The following is a 10,605-nucleotide window of genomic DNA, read 5'->3' on the forward strand; positions in this document are numbered from 1 at the left end:
ATTTGATTTAATTACAGACTTGGAAAAGGAGAGGTTGAAAATTACCGTGAATATGCCTGCCAGCTGTTCTGCACATGCTCTGAGAACGCGCCCTGGAATACCGTCGGGGCCCTTGCGGGTGTTGACCTGATTTAAAGAGCCTTCTGACATCAGCCTCGGAGAGCGAGGTCACCCAATCTTCTGGGTCGTGACTAGCCACATGCGGCGGGAGTCGGAGCCTGTGTAATATGATTCCACCTTATTCCTATATTGTCCTTTTGCTCAGTTGATGACTCAGCGGAGGTCATAGTAGACCTTCTTGTAACTTAGTCCTGTCTTCAGCAGGTAGTATCAGGGTTGTCTACGATAGCTTTGTGTGCGGTAGCCCTGTTCTTTAGTTTAGCGCCAACCTCTGTGTTAATCCATGGCTTTTGATTGGGGAAGCAGCGAACGTCGCCTATGCATTTTCTAATGACGGAGGTGGTTTCTCAACTCAGCGAATCGCTGGTACTTCCGGTTTCAGCTTCTGCTTGTAAACGTGAAGCAAGAATATGGAGTCATGATCTGATTTGCCGAATGGCGGATGAGGGAGGGCTTTATATGCTTGCTTGTAGGTAGAATAGCAGTGGTCTAGGACTCTATTGCCCCTAGTGGCGTTGGAGACGTGTTGATGAAAGTTGGGCATTACATGTCTTAGTGACAACAAATTATAATCGCCGGCAACCAGAAAGGCTGCCTCTGGGTGTAGGTTTTCCTGCTTGTTTGTTAAGCGCCAACCTGTTATTTTTATTGTCCTGAGGTGGAATGTATATATCAGTCACGATAACAGCTGAAAACTCCCTCGGGAGGTAGAATGGTCGGAATAACATCAGGTTTTCCATGAAGGATGAACAGTGGGTCGACACTTCCACTATGCTGGAATTAGCACACTGGTTGGAGTTGATGAAGAAGCAAACCCCTCCGCCCCTCGATTTCCCCGACTCCACTGACCTGTCTGCCTGTTGAATGGAGAATCTATCGAGTTGGATAGCCGTGGGGGGTATCTTGTCCGAAAAGCAAAGAAAATTGCAGTTCCTAGAGTCCTGTTGGTAGCAAATGCGCGATCAGAGGTCATTAGCCAGTAAAATCGCGGGAAGATGTGGCCGGTTTTGCCTGAGCTTTAATCTCACCAGGATACCCCCTCTCTTGCCTCTGTAACGCTGGTGTTTCCTCTTGGGTAGCCCGAAAATTGGGTTGGAATTACAGAGACATCCCTGGGCAGATGGGTTGAAGTCGAAGTAGAAGCCGGAATTAGGTTAAGTAACTGCCGATCTGATGTTCAAGAGTTGTTGTCGATTTGTAAGAAAAAATAGCGGATACATTTCGTGAAAAGTAGAAATAAACGACAAAGTTGGGTCGGAACTTCCAAAACGACAGCCATCCAGTACGGCACCATCTTGCTGTTATTGTGAAGTGGAAACGTCTAGGAGCAACAACGGCTCATTCAAGAAGTGGTAGGCGGCACGCTGAAGCGCGTAGCGCGTAAAAATCGTCTGTCCTCGGTTGCAACACTCACTACCGCGTTCCAAACTGCCTCTGGAAGCAACGTCAGTACAAGAACTGTTCGTCGGGAGCTTCATAGAATGTGTTTCCATGGCCAAGCGTTGGCTGGAGGGGTGTAAAGCTCGCCGCAATTGGACTCTAGTGCAGTGGAAACGCGTTCTCTTGAGTGATGAATCACGCTTCACCATCTTGCAGTCCGATGGACAAATCTGGGTTTGGCGGATGCCAAGAGAACGCTACCTGCTCAAATGCATAGTGACAACTGTAAAGTTTGGTGGAGGAGGAATAATGGTCTGAGGCTGTTTGTCATGGTTCGAGCTAGGCCCCTTAGTTCCAGTGAATGGGAATCTTAACACTACAGCATACAATTACATTCTAGACGATTCTGTGCTTCCAACTTTGTGGCAACAGTTTGGGGAAGGCCCTTTCCTGTTTCAGCATGACAATGCCCCCGTGCACAAAGTGAGGTCCATACAGAAATGGTTTGTTGAGATCAGTGTGTTAGAACTTGACAGGCCTGCACACTTTTGGGATGAATTGGAACGCCGACTGCGAGCCAGGCTTAATCACCGAACATTGTTGTGGAAAATAACCACTATACTTTATTACAAATAAGGTCTTATAGAGTTTTTGTTGCATCAAGAAATGACTTTATTAAAGTTTTCAACAAAGCCGATACCAGTCTGCAGAGTGGCACACCGTTCTCCCTCCCTCACGTCACATTATATAATATATACCATCATCCCCAACTCTTCTAGCTCTAAATCCCTCCCTCTTCAGTTTCCCGCTCTTTATCACTCCACACCCACTTTCTTTGTCCCTGAGGGCGGCTGAACTATTACTCCAACCAATCACTCGCTCCCCTGTCTTGCACACACACTCATGTTTAGTTTAAACATGAGAAGGCCCTAAATTCTTGAATCATACACAAACCTCACCCCATCATGCTGTAATCAATCAAGAAGATACCAAGGAGACAAAGGTCTAGCCCAAACTCCATTCAACCCTGGTGCCGCTCCCTTCACTGTGTTTGAAGAGAGAGACAAAAGGCCACAAACTAGTTTCAGTCTCTCATCAGATAAGACAGCCATGGATTTAAGTAAGAGCAAGCAATTTGACCTTAGGGCAGATTTCCTCTCTACTCCCCCACACACACAGTGAAATGCCCCAATTAAATTCCTAGCCCAGTAACAAACAATTCTAACTCAATGTTCGTGATTAACCCAGTTCTTTCTCCTAATTCATTAAAGAATACACATCAACATCAGTGCCCGACCTCACTAATGCACTCGTGGCTGAATGGAAGTAAGTTCCCTCAGCAATGTTCTAACATCTAGTGGAAAGCCTTCCCATAAGAGTGGAGGCTGTTATAGCAGCAAAGGCGGGACAAACTCTATATTAATTCCTCGATTTTTGGAATGAGATGTTAGACGAGCAACTGTCCACTTACTTTTGACCATGTAGTGTACATTAATTTGTCCAATAGAAACTCTCGTTTGCAACTGTTGGACTAAGGATTACACCCTAGATCAGCTAGATGCAGGCAAGAGTGTCACTGTGTGTCACCTTGATAACAAAAATGTATCTCTACCTGTGCACCTACGTTGTAAACTTTCATGTATAGGCTAGGTTGTAGCAACCTCATGATGGGTATAGGGAAAATTCTAGTATGATGTAGTAGCCTAAACCTATCGATGTTACATTGAGCTGGGCGAATGGAATATGAATAACAGTCATCCAATACGCTGCCATAGAAATAAGGCCATGCTCATGAAAAAAATTGTCCTCCCTCCAACCGCCTTCAGAAAGTATTCAGACCCCTTGACTTTTTCCACTTTGTTACGTTACAGCCTTATTCTAAAATGGATTAAATTGTTTTTTCCCCCTCATCAATCTAGACACAATACACCATAATGACAAAGCAAAAACCGAATTTTAGAAAATTTTACTCATTTATAAAAAATAAAAAACTGAAATAATCAATTTACATAAGTATTCAGACCTTTTACACAGTACTTTGTTGACGCACCTTTGGCAGCAATTACACTAAATAGTGTTCTTGGGTATGACGTTACAAGCTTGGCACACCTGTATTTGGGGAGTTGCTCCCATTCTTCGCTGTAGATCCTTTCAAGCTCTGTCCGGTTCGATGAAGAGTGTTGCTGCACAGCTATTTTAAGGTCTCTCCAGAGATGTTCGATCAGGTTAAAGTCCGGGCTCTGTCTGGGCCACTCAAGGATATTCAGAGACTTGTCTCGAAGCCACTCCTGCATTGTCTTGGCTGTGTGCTTAGGGTCGTTGTCCTGTTGGAAGGGAACCTTCCCCCCCAGTCTGTGGTCCTGAGTGCTCTGGAGCAGGTATTCATCAAGGATCTCTCTGTACTTTGCTCCATTCATCTTAGCCTCGATCCTGACTAGTCTCCCAGTCCATGCCGCTGAAAAACATCCCCACAGCATGATGCTGCCATCACCATGCTTCACCGTAGGGATGGTGCCAGGTTTCCTCCAGACGTGACGCTTGGCATTCAGGCCAAATAGTTCAATCTTTAGGTGCCTTTTGGCAAACTCCAAGCAGGCTGTCATGTGCCTTTTACTGAGTAGTGGCTTCCGTCTGGCCACTCTACCATAAAGGCCTGATTGGTGGATTGCTGCAGAGATGGTTGTCATTCTGGAAGGTTCTCCCATCTCCACAGAGGAACTCTAAAGCTCTGTCAGAGTGACCATCAGGTTCTTGGTCACCTCCCTGACCAAGGCCCTTCTCTCCCGATTGCTCAGTTTGGCCGGGCGGCCAGCTCTAGGATGAGTCTTGGTGGTTCCTAACTTCTTCCATTTAAGAATGATGGAGGCCACTGTGTTCTTGGGGACCTTCAATGCTGCAGAAATGTTTTGGTACCCTTTCCAAAAGCTGTGCCTCGACACAATCCTGTCTCTGAGCTCTACGTACAATTCCTTCAACCTCATGGCTTGGTTTTTGCTCTGACATGCACTGTCAACTTTGGGACCTTTATATAGACAGGTGTGTGCCTTTCCAAATCATGTCCAATCAATTGGATTTACCACAGGTGGAGTCCAATCAAGTTGTAGAATCATCTCAAGGATGATCAATGAAAACAGGATTCACCTGAGCTCAATTTCAAGTCTCATAGCAAAGGGTCTGAATACTTATGTAAATAAGGGATTTCTGTTTTGTATTTTTAATACATTTGCACACACACAAAAAAAAAGTTTTTGCTTTGTCATTATGGGGTATTATGTGTAGATTGGTGAGGACATTTTTATTTATTTAATCCATTTTAGATTAAGGTTGTAACGTAACAAAATGTGTTAAAAGTCAAGGAGTCTGAATACTTTCCAAAGGCACTGTATAAGCCTAATTAATAAATTCACCATGCTCAAAGGGGTATTCAATCTCTGCTTTTTAAAATGTTTACCCATCTATCAATAGGTGCCCTTCTTTGCGAGGCATTGGAAAACCTTCCTGGTCTTTGTGGTTGAATCTGTGTTTGAAATTCACTAGTCGACTAAGGGATCTTACAGATAATTGTGTGTGAGGTACAGAAATGAGGTGATCATTCAAAAATCATTTTAAACACGATTATTGCCCACCGAGTGAGTCCATGCAACTTATTTTGTGACTTGTTAAGCACATTTCTATTCCTGAACTTATTTAGACTTGCCATAACAAATGGGTTGAATACCTAGCTTTTCATTTTTACTTAATTCATCTTTGACATTAAGGGGTGTTGTGTGTAGGCCAGTGAAACAATATCTAACTTTAATCCATTTTAAATTCAGACTGTAACACAACAAAATGTGGAAAAAGTCAATGGCTGTGAATACTTTCTGAAGGCACGTATCTAATCAAGATATATGTGTTTTATTTTTCATAAATGTTTGATTAATTGTAGAATTATTCTTCCACTTTGACATTACAGAACATTTTGTGTATATCGTTGACCAAAAATGAAATTTAAATACATTTTAATCCCACTTCGTAACACAACAAAATGTGGAAAAAGTCAAGGGGTGTGAATACTTTCTGAAGGATACCCAGGGTCATATACACTGAACAAAAATATATACGCAAAAAGTGTTGGTTCCATGTTTCATGAGCTGAAATAAAAAATCGCAGAAATGATTTCTCTCAGATTGTCACGACTTCCGCCGAGGTTGCCTCCCCTCCTTGTTCGGGCAGGTTTCGGCATTTGTCGTCACCAGCTTACTAGCTACTGCCGATCCCATTCTCATTTACATTTTAGTCATTTAGCAGACGCTCTTATCCAGAGCGGCTTACAGTTAATGAGTGCATACATTTTCATACTGGCCCCACGTGGGAAACGAACCCACAACCCTGGCGTTGCAAGCGCCATGCTCTACCAACTGAGCTACAAGGGACTCATCACGCCACTTGTCATGTCTTGTCTTGTCAATCACACACACCTGGTGCTCATTCCCCAATTAGTATGTGTATAAGTATTCCCTCTGTTCCCCTTGTCTTTGTGAGTGATTATTTCATTGTGAGAGCGAGTAGCTCGGTTGAGCTACTCTTCCTGTTGTTATTGCCAAGGTGGAATATTTCCCTTGTGATAGTTGTGATAATGGTCCCCTTTAGCTCAGTTGGTAGAGCATGGCGCTCGCAATGCCAGGGTTGTGGGTTTGTTTCCCACGGGGGGCCAGTATGAAAATGTATGCACTCACTAACTGTAAGTCGCTCTGGATAAGAGGGTCTACTAAAATGTAAAAGTTTCGTATTGACGCTGGGTGCGTTTTATTTATGTAAACGGAATAAACTCTGGACTTCGGTGTTTTACCTCCTGCGCCTGACTCCTTCATTCACACTTCATCACAGAATCACTCACCCGCTGAATGGAGTCAGCAGGAGCATTCCTCAATGCTGGCCAGCTTAGGGGAAGCGATGGATCGGGTTCTTCAGGTAGTACAATGCCTGGAGAGGAGAGGACCCGATCTATCGAGACCAGCTGGTCAACCGGATCCAGCCACCTACACCCCAGCCCCTGGAGGGATTCAGATATCCCGGCCACCGGCGTTTGATGGGACGGCAGCGCGATGTAATGGATTTCTGCTCCAACTAGAGTTGTATGTCTCCAGCATCAGGCCGGCGCCACTGGAGCGGGAGAAGGTATCCGTCCTCGTTTCCTGCCTTTGTGGGAGAGCCCTGGAGTGGGCCAACGCGGTGTGGAACGAGGGAGGTGCCGCGTCGGAGGACTAAGGGGAGTTTGCTCGCCTCTTTCGGGCCGTTTTCGATCACCCGCCTGAGGGTCGAGAGGCGGGCGAACAACTGGTCCATCTGAGGCAGGGGATGAGGACCGCACAAGACTACGCGCTGGAGTTCCGGACGCTGGCAGCGGGGTCCGGGTGGAACGAGCGGGCCCTGATCGACCATTTCCGGTGCCACCTAAGGGAGGACGTCTGATGGAGCTAGCCTGCCGTGATGCCATGCTATCGTTCTCCCAACTGGTGGACATGGCCATCCGGCTGGACAATCTGCTAGCAGCCAGAGGACGTCCTGGTAGGGGTCTGCCCGTTCCCACTCCAACGTCTCTGACCCCGAGCAGATGGAACTGGGGGGAGCCGCCGGTCAAGAGAGTGCAGGAGGACAGCTACAGTGCCACTCTGGTGGCACGAAGGGACAATCCACCTCACGTCGCAGTCAACGTTCCTTTGGGTCTGGAAGCGGTAGGCAGGGTACTCATGCATCACTCCAGGTAACGAACACCCAAACTTGTTCAGAGCCCTTTGCGGCGCACTGTACCTTATCTATCTCCTTTCCCGATCACCTGGTAGTTTCCCAGTGTAAGGCGCTAGTCAGTTCAGGCGCAGCTGGGAACTTTATGGACAGGGCAATTGCACGCCGTCAAGGCATTTTAATTGGTTTTCCTATCCGTTCCACTCCCCATCAGAGCACTTGATAGTCGACCATTAGGGTCCGGGTTGGTTAAGGAGGTTACTGTACCAGTCACCATGATTACACAGGAGACGCATGTTGAGCAGATCACTTTTTTGATTATTGAGTCTCCTGCTTACCCTGTAGTCTTAGGTATTCCGTGGTTAGCCCTTCACAACCCCAATTTTTCATGGCCGCAGAGGGTTCTTACGGGGTGGTCGCGTGAGTGTCCGGGTAGGTGTCTAGGTGTTTCCATTGGTGCGACCACGGTGGAAAGTCCAGACGGTAACCCCACCGTGCGCATTCCCCCCGAATACCATGATCTGGCACTCGCGTTTTCCAAGACGCAAGCGACTAAATTACCACCTCATCGGGAAGGGGATTGCACGATAAACCTTCGGGTAGACGCTGTACCTCCCAGGAGTCATGTGTATCTCCTGTCGCAGGCTGAGACGGAGGCTATGGAAACATACGTCACCGAGTTCCTGTGCCAGGGGTATATACGCCCCTCCACTTCACCTGCTTCCTCGAGTTTCTTCTTTGTGAAGAAGAAAGATGGCAGTTTACGCCCATGCATTGATTATCGACCAGGTGACGGTACGATTTAGATATCCTCTTCCCTTCATTCCTTCAGTGATTGAGTCAATGCATGGGGCCCGTTTTTTCACCAAATTTGACCTCAGCAGTGCCTACAACCTGGTGCGTATTCAGGAAGGGGATGAGTAGAAAACAGCATTCAGCACAACATCGGGGCATTATGAATACCTGGTGATGCCCTACGGTTTGATGAATGCTCCATCCGTTTTCCAGTCCTTTGTGAACGAGGTGTTTCGGGACATGCTTGGTCACGGTGTGGTGGTCTACATCGATGACATCCTGGTGTATTCCTCTACGCGCGCTGAGCATGTGTCCCTGGTTCGCAAGGTACTGGTCCGACTGCTGGAAAATGATCTTTATGCCAAGGCAGAGATTGTGAGTTTTTCTAGCAGTCAATCTCCTTTCTCGGATACCGCATTACTACCACAGGTGTGGTGATTGAGGGAGATCGCATTATAGCCGTGCGTAATTGGCCGACTCCAACCACGGTGAAGGAGGTGCAGTGCTTCCTTGGCTTTGCCAACTACTATCGGAGGTTTATTCTGGGCTTTGGCAAGGTCGCAGCTCCCATTACCTCCTTAATGAAGGGTGGGCCGTCCCGGCTCCGCTGGTCTGCTGAGGCTGATTTGGCCTTCAGTAGAATGCGGGGTCTGTTCACCTCCGCCCCGGTACTGGCTCACCCCGATCCATCACTACCGTTCGTAGTGGAGGTGGATGCATCCGAGGTAGGGATAGGCGCTGTCTTATCCCAACGCTCGGGCACGCCACCCAAGCTCCGCCCCTGTGCCTTCTTTTCGAAGAAGCTCAGCTCGGCGGAGCACAACTACGGCGTTGGTGATCGGGAGCTGCTGGCTGTTGTCCGAGTTTTGACTGTGTGGAGGCATTGGCTCGAAGGGGCGAAACACCCTTTCCTCGTCTGGACAGACCACCGTAACCTGGAGTACATTCTGGCAGCGAGGAGGCTGAATCCTCGCCAGGCCAGGTGGACCCTCTTCTTCACCCGGTTAGATTTCACACTCTCATACATTCCGGGTACGAAGAACGTGAAGGCAGATGCTCTGTCTCGGCTGTATGACACAGAGGAGAGGCCCAGAGACAACACCCCCATACGCCTGGCCTCATGCATTGTGGCGCCGGTAGTATGGGAGATGGACGTGAATATAGCGCAGGCATTACACACAGATCCATCTCCACCGCAGTGTCCAGCTGGGCTGCAGTACGTGCCTGCGCTTATCCGTGATCGTCTGATCTACTGGGCACACACGTCACCCTCCTCTGCTCATCCAGGTATCGGTCGTACAATGCGCTGCCTGACCGAGAAGTACTGGTGGCCTACCTTGGCTAAGGACATGAGGGTGTATGTTTCCTCCTGCTCAGTGTGCGCCCAGAGTAAGGCACCTAGGCAGCTCCCAGCGGGTAAGCTACAACCTTTACCAGTTCCATAACAACCATGGTCTCACCTTAGTATTGATTATCTTACTGATCTTCCCCTCTCCGAAGGTAACACCACTATCCTGGTCATTGTGGATCGCTTTTCGAAGTCCTGTCGCCTCCTTCCTCTGCCCGGTCTCCCCACGGACCTACAAACTGCGGAGGCTCTGTTTACTCACATCTTCCGGCACTACGGGGACCAGAGGATATAGTGTCCGACCGAGGTCCCCAGTTCACGTCTAGAGTCTGGAAGGCGTTCATGGAACGTCTGGGGGTCTCGGTCAGCCTGACCTCTGGATTTCACCCCGAGAGTAATGGGCAGGTGGAAAGGGTGAATCAAGATGTGGGTAGGTTCCTGCGGACCTACTGTCAGGACCGGCCGGGGGAGTGGTCGGTGTTCCTGCCATGGGCAGAATACGCTCATAATTCTCTCCGCCACTCCTCCACTAACCTAACACCCTTCCTATGTGCTTTGGGTTACCAACCGGTCCTGGTACCGTGGCACCAGAGCCAGACCGAGGCTCCTGCGGTGGATGACTGGTTTCGGCGCGCGGAGGAGACTTGGGACGCTGCCCACCTTCGTCTCCAGCGCGCCGTGTGTCGTCAGAAGGTGAACGCTGACCGCCACCGAAGGGAGGCCCCGGTTTTCGTACCGGGGGATCGGGTCTGGCTCTCGACCCGGAATCTACCCCTCCGCCTGCCCTGCCCAGAAGCTGAGCCCGCGTTTTTGGGGCCGTTTAAAGTCCTGAGGAGGATAAACAAGGTTACATATAGGTTGTTACTCCCCCCTGATTACCGTATTAACCCCTCGTTTCATGTGTCTCTCCTCAGGCCGGTGGTAGCTGGTCCGCTCCAGGAGTCTGAGGTGCGGGAGGTTCCTCCACCTCCTCTGGATATCGAGGGGGCCCCGGCGTACTCGATCCGTTCCATACTGGATTCCAAGCGTCGGGTGGGGGGCCTTCAGTATCTCATGGAGTGGGAGGGGTACGGTCTAGCTACTGCCGATCCCATTCTCATCACTCCACTTGTCTTGTCTTGTCTTGTCAATCACACACACCTGGTGCTCATTCCCCTAATTAGTATGTGTATAAGTGTTCCTTCTGTTCCCCTTGTCTTTGTGAGTGATTGTTTCTTTGTGAGAGCGAGTAGCTC

The sequence above is a fragment of the Coregonus lavaretus genome, assembly GCF_964263955.1.
Source record: "Coregonus lavaretus genome assembly, chromosome: 32".
Lineage (NCBI taxonomy): Eukaryota > Metazoa > Chordata > Actinopteri > Salmoniformes > Salmonidae > Coregonus > Coregonus lavaretus.